This window comes from Parasteatoda tepidariorum, chromosome 2 (genome assembly GCF_982258835.1).
Source record: "Parasteatoda tepidariorum strain Cologne lab strain chromosome 2, Ptep-v5.0, whole genome shotgun sequence".
Classification (NCBI taxonomy): Eukaryota; Metazoa; Arthropoda; class Arachnida; order Araneae; family Theridiidae; genus Parasteatoda; species Parasteatoda tepidariorum.
In genome coordinates, this window is record NC_141756.1 from 117,530,625 (window position 1) to 117,547,337 (window position 16,713).

Here is a 16,713-nt window from a genome sequence, read left to right on the forward strand (position 1 = left end):
GAAAGATGTTTTAGTTTATTTATTATGTTCCTATTTGTTTTAAAAGCTTGTGATTATTTGCTAATTTTTCTTGAATCGTTTTTATGTAAGTAAAATGAAAACTTTGTTAAACTTGCTGTTTTTATGGAGGCTTGTTCTAAAAGTGTTTTATCGTTCATTGTTAATTTACATGCATACTTCATCTATAGTATTTTAACTTTGATAAGTAATATATAAACATTATTCTTTTATCTGCAAAATAACTTTATTTTTAAAAATTAATTATATTGATAGATAAACATTTTAAGAAATGTATAGCTCAATTTTTTCACTTAGTCTTAGTTTAAAATCTGCAGTCAGTTAGATCATTATATAGTTTTAATCAATATAATGTTTTATAGTTTTAATCAATTTAAACAAAAGAAAATCCATTTGCCCTAATCGCAACAAAAAAAAAAGATGGGGCACAAAGTTTTTTATATTCCAAATTATTATTTTTTTTTTATTTCATTAAATGTGAATTTTTAAAAAAAAGTTTTTTCGGACTAAATGGATTTTCTGCAGTGTTTTGAAAGATTTTATATTTGTTTAATTAATTTATTTATAGCTAATTCTTGCCATCAAGAAAATCCTTTTTTCTCCCCATCGTAACAAATTAAAAAGATGGGGTAGAAAACTTTTTATTCCAAATTTTTAATTTTTTTTATTTCTTTAAATGTGATCTTTTTTTTTTTTTTTTTTTTTTGAAAAATTGTTTTTGGTTAGAATGGATTTTCTTGGGCTTTTAAAAGTTATTTGATTTAATTCATTTGTTTATTCATGTTTATATACTTATTTAATTCATTTATTTATAGTGCTAATTCATTTTTGTTAGCTATTGTAAAGAATAGTTCTTATTTTTAAGTTTAAATTTTTTTCCCTTTGAAATACACACAATTTTTTTTTAAAGTGATCTATTAACCAATTACTTAAAAAATCCAATTCATATGTATATATAACATACATCCAACTAATTTAAGCCTCCATGAAACACTTGCAAATCCAATGCTTACTTGATTGTAATCTTTTGAACCTATGTATTATGTAAACAATCTAACAGTTTGCTTAAAAAAAAAAAAAAAAAAAAAAAAGACATTAAAAAATATAGAAAGTAAGAAATATTAAAAAAAAAATATTTATAAAGATATAAAGTAAAAAAATATAGAAAAATTTAAAAAATACATAAAAAAAAAGAAAATACAGAGAAAAGAAAAAAATATAAAAAAGAAAAAAAAAGAAGAAAGAAAAAAAAATATAAAAAAAGAAAAAAAAAGTAGAAAAAAGAAAAAATATAATATTAAAAATATGAAAAAAAAAAAAAAAAAAAATGAAAATATAAAAAAAAATTAAAGAAAGCAAACTGTGGTAATAGTATTTTGTATAATATTTCTGTGCAAATGTATGCTTTATGTTTTGAATAATATGTACTTAAAATTGTTTGTACTATTTATCTAGAAAAGTTAACAAATTAGTATTATGTATGCTTTTTTGTTTTTAGTGTTCTATTTATTGAAAAATTGTTCTCATCATTTTATTTATCTATAAACATAGGCAATTTTTTCTAATTACATTAATGTCATTCGTTACATTTAAAGTTTCTATTTTTCAATATCTTTCTTTTTTTTTGTTTAATTATAGGCTATTTGTAAAATATAATAATTTTTTAAAAACTTTTTTAACTGAATCATTTTGTTAAATTAAAGAAAGTTAAATCTTTGCATCAGTGCTTCATACTTTTTCATGCATTACTTTTAACATGAGTGAGTGATATTATATTTTAATTTCGGAATTGTTGAAAACCTCCAGTAAAAAGTTATATTTTTACGAATTAAATTTTAAATACAGAGTAGAGTTTGTAAGAATAAATTTAAATCATTCGAAGAAAACAAATTTTTTTTAAATTTTTGAGTATCTTTAAAGTAATAGATTCGAATCAATTAATAGAATCCTCAAAAACATTGAATCAAACCAAAGACTCGTGAATATTTCTATTCGGAGCTTCGACTCAATATTTAACTATAATTGGCAGCATCATAAGTTGATATTTAAAGGACGTTTTTACAAAGTTGAACCTGTTATTTTCTTGTCTTAAATATTTACTATGAAATCAATAAAATTCTTTATGAAACAGGGCGAAGCTACCTCTCGTTGCAACTATCGTTCTAACGACTTGAAGCCAGTCAAAGAATTATCAAATCCCTCCAAGTGTAAAGTTTATTAAAATAACTATGTAACTTCAATTTGTTGAGCTGAACTTAAATGAAATTTTGAACTATTTCTATTGAAATTTTTTAACTGAAAGAATCATTTACTAAAAATTTTCAAGTTTTTGTTTCGATTTTTATGTGAGCAAAGCTTTCATCACATTAAAAAAATGCATTAAATGCATTAAAAATTTTTAATTACATTTTTATTTCTTTCTGTCTAAAAATTAAGGTTTAAAAATAAATAAAAGGATAAAAAAACAGTACGATGATTAAAATACACATTGCCCTAATTAGTTATGGAAGTCATAAAAGTTTTGAATCATTTTTAGAAGAATTTTTTAATTGTATTTGTAGTGGGCCTTAATCAAATTAAAAGTCCAACCTTTAAATTTACGCTTTGTGATAAATCCGTCCTACAATTTCACCTATTGAATATTGAATATATTCAATACTTTTTACCTATTGAATATTTAAAATTTCTCGTCTTCGCAGAAAAATTTCCTCACCGATGCAAAGCAATTTGTACAAGGTACGGCAGAAAATGTTTTGTCGCTTTCTGTATATCAGCCGCAACTGTGATTTTTTGCAAACTGAAGAGAAGTAAATTGCTATAAATATAAAACGTGACATATTCTATGTCAGTTATTATGAACTCAACAAAGGAGACTAGGGCATTTACGAAGTTAAATAGCTAGCTACATTTACCACTGTCTTCGATGGAGATAGTTTAATAAAAAAACCTTTTGCTGTTAGTGTGAGAATTATGGAACTGTAAAATAATGATCCATATATCCTCTGGGGAAATTTTATTCTTGCCCAGTGTGGGTTAGGATAAGAAATATAAGGAAATACTGCTATGGAATCGGCATTTAGATTCTATTAACGGATCAAAATATGTAGCAGCGTTTTCTTATTATTACTAAAATATCAATTAAAAGAAACAAAGTGTCATGAATGAATTTCAAGCATTTATAAATAAGTTCATTTATTAAAAATTGAATTTACGGAGCTGTTAATAATTTCAATTTCTGATGAATATTCAGTCTTAATATTTATTAATATTGTCTGTAAATATTTATGTTAACTTCAGTAATTAATTTTAATATGTAATTAGATTTTTTTTAAATCTTATTATAAAACTTTCTTTTTTTCAAAAAATATGTCTAATTACTTTACTATGAACGATATTTTATAGGCATTTTTTAAAAAAATTCATACTTTAAAACACATTTTTTCCAGATTTTAACTTTTTTCTGTACATTGTCAGGCTTAAAAGCACGTCTTAATGCTTCAAATTTAAGAAAAAATTTATTTGGTTACATTGGTTGTCCGATCACTAAACATATTTTCTTAGATATATTATTTTAAAAAGCTAACTTTTTTGTAACTGTATATTTGAGAATGGAAATATTTTCTGAATTGAAAATAATATGTAAAATATCATTGTATTTTAAGTGTTATAATTAAAAATAGTCTTACTGATTGTTATTGTAAACCACAACCTATATTTTTTCCTTTCTATGAACTTTTTTGAAAAACAAAATTGCTTGAACTTATCAGGATCACCCCCTTGTAAATAAGCCATTTTTTAAAATTAATAGCAGTTTAGCTGAGTCATTAAGTTATGGATATTAAATAAAAATGCAACTTTGTACATAAGATGTCAGCCTACGATCCGTATGACGAGGAATTATTAGGAGAACTAAAATCCAGCAATAATCAAAAATGTAATAAATTATAAATAGTGCGACTTCAAAATATCTCAAGAATTTGGGAAGGGAGCATGAAATTGAGTAACTTCTTGAAAAAGATGATCTGAAGGTCAAACATGTCTGAACAGGAAATTCTGAAATGCAAGATCAAAAGCAGGTTGCAAATAAAAAATAAAAAAAGAAACAAAAACTCTAATTGTCAGGAAATGTTACAATTTGAAAGAAGTTTAGTTAAACAAGATGAAACGAAAATATTTAAGTTTCAAAGATATCATTCCTAATACAGAATATTTACCTGTTGTTTATAAAAATAAATATTTTCATATTCCAAAAGATTAGGATGATGCCGATTACAAATTAGCGGAAAACTGATGAGGAATAAAGAATTGAACTGATCTGCTTAAAAAACTGGTTTCTGAGAACTTTACAGACAATGTTGCTGCCAACTAGCAAATGTTTACAGTTTCTAGTGTTTTTCTGATAAAATACAAAGTTGTTTGGATAAACTGCAAATTCAAGTCTCGAATGATAAATTCAAAAAGGTAGATGAATCTTGCCAAAATTAACCAAAAGAATATGTCAAAATATTTTTGAAGACCAACTTATTTTCGATGAGTGGAAAATACAACGTTTTTACGGAATATGCCCTAAAAAGTACTGGGAATTTCACCATTGATGATAAGTAATTTTAATAGAGTTTCTAAGGCAGAAAACAATTACCAAAATGAAGTTTTGACAACTAAGACATTAGAATTTCCAGTTTAAATTTGAAGGAAACAAAATGAAGTAATTGATGATCAGAAGATAGAAAAGGCTGAGTGGTTTCTTAAAGAAAAAAAAAACATTAAAAAAAAACTCTACTTCTAAACAAACTAGTCGACTCCAAACAAACTCCAAACGAATTAGTCGAACCGAAGTTTCAGTTATGCATGAAGAAGTAGACGATTTTGATTCCACAAAAAAAAAAAAAAAAAAAAAAAAAAAAAACGAAGATATTTTTGCTAAATGATTTTTGTGCAAGAAAACTGATGCAACTTTCAAAATGATGCAACTAAGAATCAGCTAAGAAAATTAATTTTTTACTTTAATTATAGGGAAGATAGAAATGCTCAAAATAGATTAAAGTAGAATCCACACGTAATACTGCATGAGAGCGAACAAAGAATTTTACAATATATTTTTAATGGAAAAAAAGTAATATCAAGAATTTATTTCTCCTTTTTATTAATGATAAAGACTGAAATAGACTTGTTACTCATAAGATCAGAGCAATCCCATGAAAGTTGTTAACGATACGTAATAACGTGGACTGATAGACATGAACATTCCTTGCCTTTTCAAATTTGATATATGCATCTTAGCAAAGTGCTACGCAGTTCTACACGTATTACACTATACCAACAAGTATATGGACAGTTAATTGTTCTATAAGACAATAAATGCCAAAAATTCATTCTTCTTTTGATCAATAATAAAGACTAAAATAGATACATTGTGGGAAAGATGCAATATTAAATGAAACTATGAAAATCGCCTACCTGTTCTATGATTGAACTTTGCGTCATCCATATTCATCTTGCAATTTTTATTGCTTTATATTCACAATAACTATATAAACTATTATTTAAAATTCCTATAAAAAATTATCATTTTTGCTAAAAATTATTCCTATTTTGTGAAATATTTCCCCCTTACATGTCTGATGATAAAGAATCCCTTCTAAAACGATTTGGAAACAGATAAAAGAGGACAATTAGTGGAACTTTTACTGAGTCTGACCATTCAGATATTACCTCGCTTCCGCTTTGAACCATGATCTAAATAGTGTAACATCTCCCCGTGCATAGTAGTGTGACATCTCCCCGTGCATAGTTGTGTGACATCTCCCCGTGTAGCACAATGAGACAGTTCCTAGTGTGACATAGTGAGAAAAATCTCCCAGTGACATTTGTTCTACTCATGCGCAGAAATTCTGTTCAGGACTTACTTGCATGAGGTCTCGACATTATTGTTCGATATTGCAACAATCAACATTACTTGAGCTCCATCAAGTGGTGGTGTTGATATTTACTCTGCAGGATAGACATTTTGGTGAAACAACAGATGTTCGCTTTTGCTTGGTAAAAAGAGTTTTGATCCCGCACAACGTTGTCATATAATAGTGTCGATTCAAAGAGTGCTAATTTCAGTGACATTCATGCCTATAAACAGAGTCAACAAACTAAATAAAATGGGGGTGACTGAAAAAATAAGTTTTTTGATAATCTTAATAAGCAAATATCAATGTCTAAGTTCAGTTATATTCTTTTAAGTTTAAAATGTATTTTTCTTGAAGTGTTTGCAATGTAAATATAATCAATGTCAAAAATTTGCCATTTTATGGAGGTGTATCTTACTCATTTCGAATATTTTTATAGTAAATTACTTGAAAATATATAATAAACATACAATAGGTTTCAGTGTTTTAAATAAATGAAATTCCATGTAAAATGGTTGGACATAAAATTTTCTTAAATTCCAAATTTTATCTCTTTCATTACTGCAAATGTGTATTTATGAGTAAAATAATGACGGATTCAGCTGATTTTTCCAGAAATTTGCATCAATAATGAATTATTAATTTGCAGTTATTTATTCCAATATCTTACGTATTTTTTATCATCATTAATTTCAAATGTACTCAATAACGCCAACTTAAATTTGTCATGTTTTCAAATAAGAGTTCCATTACACCAAAAATATGGTTTCCTCATTAAGTTTAAGTTCCAAATTATTGTTATTTTTTTATATTTTGAAATGTGAAATTTAAAAATAAAAATTTTATGACTGATTTATTTCATTTTTCATTAATTTGGAAAACTTTATTATTTGTTATTTATTATTTATAATTTGGAAAACTTATGTTAGAGAAAGACTGTTTTCAAATCATAATTGTTGTTTTTTTTGTTTCCTATTGAGAATGAGTTTTCTGCGTTAAAATATTTTCTTTAGTTAAAAGATGCTTATTGTTTCATTGGTTTGTAGAAAAATCGTATGAAAAGTTCGTTTAAAGTATTAAAAGCAGGTTTACATATTTTAAGCTATCTATACAACCTCCATAAAAAATTCGCAAATTCATTTTCAATTTATGTAATGCTTACCGGATTGAAATTTATTGTACTAAAGTATAGTATAAACAGCCGCACGGTTTGCTTAAAAAAATAAAAAAAAATATATAGAAAAAAAATGAAAAAGAAAAAAAAATATTTATGTATTAAAAGAAGAAAAAAAGAAAAAAAAAAAGAAAAAAAATTTAAAAAAAATGTTAAAAAAAATATATATAAAAAGAAAAGAATGAAAAAAATGTAAAAAAAAAAAAAAAAAAAAAATACAAATAAAAATATAAAAGGAAAAAAAAAATATATACAAAGAAAAAAAATTAAAAAAAAAAAAAAAAAAAAAAAAATGCAAATAAATAAATAAAAAAAAAAAATAAATATATGTATATAAATAAAAAAAGTGAAAAAAAATTATAAAAAAAAGCAAACTGTGGGGATATTTTATATATCATGATTTTATATATTTATCTTTTAATTTGTATGCAAACTTTTTTTTGTATTATTCTACTGAAAAAGTGAACAAATTGATATTTTGTATGCTTTTTTTAATTGTTGTGGTTTGTGTATTAAATTGCTCTTACTATTTTATTTATTAATAAATATTGACAATTTTCCATAATTATAGTAATTTCATCTATTACTTCAAGAATTAAACGGTGAGTTACATTAAAATTTTTTATTTCTTGAAACCTTTTCGAAATTTTCTTGACCTAATATAGGTTAATTGTGAAATAAATTAATTGCCTTGAACTCTTTGAATTGAAAAAAATTTTAGTATTATGCATTAAAAATCTTTGTACAAGTGTTTTACACTTTTTTCCTCACTATTCATTATAAAATGGGTGAGATACATTGTTTTAAGCTTGGAAATGATGAAAACCTTAAGCACAAGAATTAAATTTTAACTGATGAACGAAATTAAGTACTCCGAACCAAACAATTTATTTTCAATTTTGAAATATCTTTAAGCTAATAAATTTGAATCGATTAATGGAATCCTCAAAAACATTGAATCAAATGAACGATTCATCAACTGTTTCTATTCAGATCATCAACTTAACGTTTCACTCTAAGTGGCTTTATCAGCAGTGCTATAAACTATTAAGAGGACGTTCTTCAAAAGTTGAACCTGTTATTTTAAATATTTACAATGAAATAAATAATAAATAATAATGAAATAAATAATAATTATTTTAAAAAGAGGGTGAAGCCATACCTCTCGTTTTACTTATCGTTCGACTTACTGGAAGCCAAAAATTATGAAATTAAGAGTATTTTTAAAAGCAGAGCGAAGCGTAAATAATTTAAAAAAGCAGAGCTAAATGTTCGTTCCATTCACAGAAAATTAATAAGAATTTGTGCACACTTTCTATGTCCTTAAAACATAATTCATAAGTGCAAACTTTTTTTAAAAATTATTTTGAAGATTTTGTTTAACTTTTGTTTAGTTCTTTTTTTTAAGCTTTTTTTTTTTTTTTCATGGTGGTGATATTTATATTCATGGTTATATGATTGTATGTAAATGAATGGCAAGCTTTATCACGATACCCTCTTACATGAATGCCAGATGTTCTAAGAGTAAATAAATAATAACTTAATTACTCTTTCAAGATTTCAATTAACAATCGTGCTTTATTTTTATTGCAACATTTCATCTAAGACACCAATTTACTAAAAAAAGTCCAAATTTTATTTTTTTTTTAGAAAATTTGTATGTGCGAAACTTTTATGATATACAACAAAAACCTGAATTTTGTCCAAATATTTTAATTAAAATTATAATTTTTTGTCACAGAAGATAAAATAATGCAGAAATCAACAGTTAAAAACGGAAATAAAATGTTGATTAAAGAACACAGTAATTGCTAAGCCATAAGCAAAAATATACTAACTTGAAAGACTTAAATTTAGCAAATTTTTTAATTTAAATTTAATTTTAGCAAATTAAAAATTTAGATTTAGCAAATTCATTAAATTTAGCAAATTTTTGGTATTGTGCATGTCTAATCAAATTAATAAAGTCAACATTCATAAAAGTTTCAATAGTTTTTCTGTCATAGCAAATAAATTTCTTCTACTTTTATGCAATGTTATTTGTACGAGACATTGGCAGAAAATGTTTCGTCTCTTTCTGTTTATCAGCCAATGTTGTATCAGTCATTGAAAAAATTATTTTTTTGCATCTAAAGTGCAGGAAATTATTATAAAAAATAATTTTTATTACACAAAAAAGTTGCGATAATCACCTTGAGTAAGTTAATTTATTAGCAGTTATTATGTACCTTTGTTATTTTTTAAGAAATAATTTTCTCTTTTAATTGATGTTTATCACTTTCTGTAAAAGGCCAATAGACTTGTTGATCTGCAACATTTAGACGACCAGCTTATTTTAGTTTCGGTTTCTTTGAATTGAAATGGGCATTTTTAAGGGAAATGGAACAAATAATTAGCTGTATATACAAGTGGATCGAGGAATATACAGAAGCCTTTCACTCTTTGCGTGAGAGTACTTTTAAAATAATGATTTAACTAAGAGGGAAATTTTATACCTGTCCTGTATTCCGTGTGGGGCAGGATAAGGAATCTTAACTATAGAATCAGGATTTTGTATTGCGATTCTATTAATGTATTGAGATATTTAAGGTATTTTTTTATCACTACCAAATTATTAATTAAGAGGACATAATTTTTATTGACGTATTTCATGCATACTAGTATATATTATTATTTTTTTAATTTTAAAAGTTTATTTCAATTTGTGATGAACAGGAAGTATTAAAAGAAGTGTACGCTAATAGTTTCTCTAATGTGCTTTCAAATTAATTCAGTAACACGGACAAGTTTGCAAAAAATGGGTGAAACGTTTGCATTCTAAAACTGAGCTTTTTGTTTTACTTTATTTATGAAATGCTTTTAGTATTATTGAGAAAGACTTTTTCATGACTCTAGCGAAGAAAAATATGCTCAATGTAAATAAAAAATGATGTTCGCAATGGTACAAAAAGTATTTCAACTATGATATTTTCATAAAACTATTATAATTTTTTTTTAATTTTTAGAGGTCTTGAGTCAGTCATGAGCTTTCAGAAACAAAATATAAAAAAAATCATGTAATTAAATTATGCACTGTTATTTTTGTAACTTTATTACTAAATATTGTCGGTAAATGTTTAATTTATCTGCAGTAAATGACACTTACCCATAGTTTTTTGTTCTTTTTTGAGAAAACTCATTCGGTTTTCCTTTGAAACTTCATTTTTAAAACTTGTTAATGACAGTTACTTCTAAATAAAAGATATTTTTATGATTTTTTATTTTCAGTGCAAACTTTAAATCTCAGTTTTTGAAATATTTATTTCGAAAATAATTTTGATTAATGAAATATATTTTCTTAAAATTATGTGGCTGTAATATCAATGCACACAACTATACTGACTCTGCATAGAAAGAATTCACTTCGAAGGAGTGGTTAAGTGCAATGTGTAAAAAAAAAATACTAAAGGTAGTTTGCTCTCAGTTTGGTGATGAGTATATTACAAATTCATAATTAATGGGTTAACTTATATTTTCTAAATATTTTCAAATGCGTGACTCGTCGATTATAAAAGTTACATATCTTAAAGAGTTTCTAAATATAAAGTTTTTCTCTTTTAAACGTACTTCCCTTCTTTGATTTTTACAAATTGCCGGGTCATTTCCAACATGAATCTTTTAACTATTTTCAAGTTAGAAAAACTGCCAGAAAAGAAACAAATATCCTGAATTTTCAATGTTAATGTGCCTAATGATTTAAATATTTAACTAGTAATTGATTGTCTGTGCAAAACATTGGCAATAATTGCAGCTTAAAAAGTATAAATATATAGAGCACAGTTACATGTTTTGTTTAAATATGTATTATCCCTATTGTTTAGTATTTAACTAGTATATGAACTGCCGTGATGAGCACTCATTTTTTCTTAAACTTCTGCAAATTTGGAAGAGTTTCAAATTGTTGGTCGGTTGATTATCATGTCAAAAAGAAACCAATATATCATTGAAGAGATTTTTTATTTTTAAATTTATTGCGCAAATTTTTTATGCCCTTAATAGTATTCAAATTAGTATCTTTGGAATTTAAATGCCATAAAAACTCATTGCATTAAAAAAAATGAACAAGGAACGAACTCACAATTCTCTCTTAACTTTAGTCTTATAAGTCAATTAGTCATGCTGTCAAAAAAAAAAATATCTTACATATACGATTTTTTTAAAAGAAATTTCACTACGCTTTTGTTCGTTTATGGTCAACAGTTTAACAACAAAACTGTGAGTTGGCACTTCTTTTCTTTGTAGTTTAGCCCTGAGATTAGAGATGAGCTCTCAGGTGTTTGATAGTGACTCCCAGCGTTTCAACCGAAAAAGGCTTTTTACTGGGCCAGCGAATTTCAATCTCTCTATAACTCGCGGATAGCCAGAAAGTATCGGAAATAATTGATGATAATACCCATGCACGAATGATAATATAACAACCGTTCCTAACGTTAGTGTTTTGAATTATCACATAAAACTACAAACTAAAAATAAAAAACGCAAAAACACACTCTCAACTATGAGAAACAGGGGGTGGGGATAAAGTTCAAGCGACGGACGACGACATTATTACCTGTGAATAGCTCATTCTTATAAATATATTTTGCCTTTCGAGCGCTAAATGAAAATGCAAAATCCATGAAATTGCCAGTAATATATTTTTATGAAATTAAAAAAAAAATTTATTTCGTGATAAGTATAAAAAATTCTCAATATTATGATAATATGCAAATTGTGTAAATGATTAGGGTTTTATTTTAAAGTAATAAAAATACAGAATCAAAGAAATTGCCAATACGTTTTTTTAACCATAGCATTTTACTAAGTCTGTTTTAGGAAAAAAATATTTATGAAAACATAATTCTCGACTATTTTTTCCTTATTCAGAACTTCATTAAAACACTTATATATCAGCGTTGCATAATATACTTATCCTCAAATTTAATAATAGTTTTTAATTCATTTTGTGGTTGATATTATTCTCTTTGCTGGTGGTGGGATCGAATGATATGCAATTCATTTCTGTGGCGGATTCTTCAAAGTTCGTTGATTTTGTTTGAGATTTAGGATGTTTAAGATATTCAATTTAATGAAATCAAACAGTGATGTAAAACAAGTTTGATGCAAAAATAAGAGGGATAAAATAATTTGTAAATTTCATACTTAGTTTGAGTCAAAATATAAATTTGAATTTATTATTCAATGCATTTTTTTGAAAATTTTCCTCTATATGAAATAAAAGCCAATTCATTTAAATAAAATAGTCTTGGTCCTAAAACTTGAAAACTAAATAAGAAATAATTTCTTTTAATAAAAAGAACACAACTTTAAAACAAATGAAGAATTTATTATTAAATTTCTTACACAAATTTAAATTTGTGATCACAATATTCTGCAAAAATTTCAGAATGATCAGATAAAAATAGTACTGTCTTGTATTTAAAATAACCATTGTCCAGCTCCTTACCATATACTTAATCACTTTGCTTTATGCGTATGCGAAAAAGGTAAACATTTTAAACACACTATCACAGAAACCAAGGACTTTGTGCTCTTTTATGTGTTATTATCATTTTTAAAAAACTGATTGCATTTATCTCTAGTCAAAAACTATATAGTTGTTTTTTAAAAGGAAACATTTCTTTTTGAAGAAAATTATCATTTTTTCAATCAAATTTTCTTATGTTTTTTCTTTAACCTATCGGTTTTCAGAAAGATTTTCTTATTACATAAAACCGTCAACTGAATAAAACAACAATAGCTAAAACATATAACAGCAGTGTTTGCTGATCGTTTTGACAGTTTAGAAATAAAAAAAGCTATACTTTTTTTAAATTTGATTTTTTGAAAAGAGAACGTTACTATAATTTTTATTCTAAGCTTATTATTGAAATAAAAACAGACAAAGTTTAAAACTTTAAATGGTTGCTCATCTATTTCTTTAAAGTGGATATTTTGTGATTTGCAGTGAAGTGGAATATATTTGATTTTTATACTTTTCAAATTGTTACTGCTTCTTATTAAAGTGGTCTCAAAATATGTTCAAGGAATTATATGATAACGAATTGCCCAAAATAAAATTCAATTATACTGAAATGTAGTTAATTATGCAAACTTCAATATTATTTTGATATTCATCTTTACTTTCGGGTCCTGTTGAAAAAAATATGATTTAAAAGGGTACAAAAATTCCATATATGCACTGAAAATCATTCATTAAAATTATATAATATATTGAAATAGCAGTTAAAATGTCAAATTGAGATTTCAATATAATTGATCAATATTTACTAATTTATCATCTTTCCAAAAGTTTCCTCCACCCTCATAATTGATGATGATTCCAATGATTAGTGAGAAAATAGTTCTTAAAACTAATTCTTTAAATTCTTTAAAATTCTTCGTAATTGCTCTTGTTTAAGAAATTAAATTTTCTAGTAGCAGCTTATTAATTAATACAAGAACAGTAATTTATATCTAATGTTTGTACACACGTATCAGTATCCGTATCAGTAATTACACACTACTTTTGTAGCTTGTCGTTTTTTTTGAATAAGACAGTTAAATATTTAATAAGTATAAATTGCAATAATATTTGGCGCGATAACTTTCAAATAAATAATTAGCAAAAGAGAATCAAATCGTATAACTCCAGAAAAATATAAGAATTGGACTAATGTCATGTCTCCACTTCTTTTATTTTTATTACATCAGTTGCTGTATTCTTTGGCATACCTTAGTTTGAAATAAAGCACTTATTCTGCCAGTGATCTAGCTTGGATAAATCCCCAAAATTTAACAGCCACTTTTTAATTTCTTTCCAAGATTCATGATTACGTTGTAGGTAAAACCAGGCGGTAATTCTCGAAACCTTCTATTGCAAATTAATCAAAATAAATTTGCAAATGTAAGTTAAATTGTTTCAAAACCTATTTCCTAGTAAACACGATAGCAGAAACAATGCTCCATGGCTCTGCAGGGCTTTTTCCTTTTTCTTGAGTGAAATAGAACGAAAATAAAACGCCCAGACATTAAATTGTCTTGCTAAACATTTTTTATATATACATATTTTTGTTTTAATACTAATTTCTTTTTCATTTGGGCTTAGCGTAAACATCTTCTAGACCAAAATATTCATTTTTAATTATACAATTTCCATCTTTAAGCTTACCTTTCAATCAAAAATATATAGCTGAAAAGACAGCAAGAATAAATTGTTTGTTATATGCTAAAGTAAAACCAAAGATTTTGATTTTCTAGAAATTTTTGGAGACTTTAGTTTTATATCTTGGAAATAAAGCGAAAAAGTAATTTCAGAAAAATGGGGGGCCCTTAAGTACAGCAGATGGAGAGAGGATTACTCCCTTCGTATATGCAAAAAATTTCTGATCCATTATTAGATTATTAGTATTGGAGTAACAAGTATTAGATTCATAAATAAGATTAATAAATGCAAAAGTATGAATACTTTTTTTAAAATTGTAGACAATTTTAGATTTTAAAATTCATGGACAAATTTAAACATTTTGCATAGCATTTTATATTTTATTAAAAATCTAACTTATTTTTGTCAGTTTTTAGAGCGATTTCCTTTAAAAAAATATTCCAAATATATTCTAATTCATATCTCATTTATCATTGCTTAATAAAAGGCATCTGCTTATATATTCTCCAACCTCACACTTATTGACTTTCTTAATATGAATATAGTAAACACCATTTCCATTTTTATTCAGTTCAAACGATAGCAATCGACTTTCATTTTCTTTTCAACAAATATTTTATTTTATAACCGTCGTTGAACAGCCAATTTTGAGTTTACCACCACTAATGCTCCCCTCCGTAGCCTTAAAACTTTGAACCCAATCCAGAATACAAAGAATACAACTCCTTGATCAAGTATTGGGTGAAATGTCCCGCATTTGCGTTACATGGAGAGGAAAGCCACGAAAAGCTCCAAAGGTTAGTCTGTAGGCAAGGGGACTCTAACCTATGATTAGTCTACCACTGAGGATATTTTACGTCAGCGCTGTGGTCAGTGCGAGTGGAATTCGTATTAACCAGCCATCACTGGGATTTGAACCCGGTTCACCTCATTAGAAGGCGATCTCTCTCCCCTGTTCTACCATGGCTCTTTCAGAAAGTACTGTTATTAATGACATTTTTACCGCGATTATTGCATTGGATATTTGCCTTCTTGTGCAATATAATACAAAAGAGTGCAGCGTGTGGGTTATGGTTGCTTACGTTACCCAAGAGATATAATTTTAAAGCTTAATATTATTCCAGACTTTATGTTCGATACTCAAAAGATGTATTTAATATTTTTTAGTAAGTAAGTAAGAGAGTAAGTTTTGTAGTAAGAGAGCTAGATCTAGAAGAGTTTAGCCCTTTCTCACCAAATTGTTTTTTTTTGTTTTTTTGATACTTTGGTAAAATAGAACAAAAATTGAAACCGGGAAAATGTAAGGAAATTCCATAAATTTGAGGAAAACTAGGAAAATTCAGGGGAAAATATTTCATTATTGATTATTGTAGGGATAAACTTTTCTCTCTTATTTATCCCCTTCTCTATCATACAGATATGGTAGTTTCCTTTTGCCTTAAATGTATCATGCATGGATATCTAGTTTCCGACTGCGAATTATTTGGAATAGTATTATGTATAGGACTGTGCTCGAATAGTGTCCCCCATACATTAAAAGATTGACTAAAGTCTTGAAGTCTGGGCCCGTGTGATAATCAAATTGTGAGTACAAGGGAAATATGTTGTAGATCTGAGATGCAGTGATGAAATTGTATCCAATTAATGCTTCAAAGCAATATCAGGTTAATTTTCACCAAAGAGGGAGTCTTTTAGATTGCTTAGATATGATTGGAAAGAATAAATAGGCTTCTTAATTACTAAGCTTAGTTTCAATACGTAAGGTTAATATTTTCTCAACACTTTCTAAATAAGTTAGACTTGATGCATGCTGATAATCAACTTTTAAATGTTAATTCCTACATTCCTTCATTTGCTTAGCAGTAAAAAGCTTAAGAATTGAAATGAAAAAGTCATTAAGATAAAACAGTTGGCCCATGATCATTAAAAATTAGTTTTACTCTTTCCAAAACCAAAAAAAGAGAAAAATGTTAGATGCTGTAACGGGGAATAACAAAAATGATAGAAACCAATGGAAGTGTTTTTGTCTGTTATAAGGGGCAATCAAAATAAGAATGTTTGATAGAGAATTATTGCTTGTTTTGAATGACTAGAAAAAATAAGGAGGGTTTCTAACACGAATTTAAAATGTGCCCCTGAAAAATTCCATTTTTCCAACAATGAATGATGTTATGGATTTCCTCGGTCTTCGCAATGAACCCAAAAAAAAAAATATTTAGACATTAAATACAATGTAAATTCCCCTTTTTGTTGTTTTTTCCAGTGCAATTGGATTTAAAATCCATGGTTTGCGAAAGGAAGTAAACAAAAGTAAATCAAAAAGTAAAAACAATTTCGTATTTTTGCATTATTTTGTTATATGAAGTCACCACATATATGCTCTGAGTGAAGTTGGAATATCCATTCATTCAATGGAATGTTGGGGAGGCAAATTTATGGAC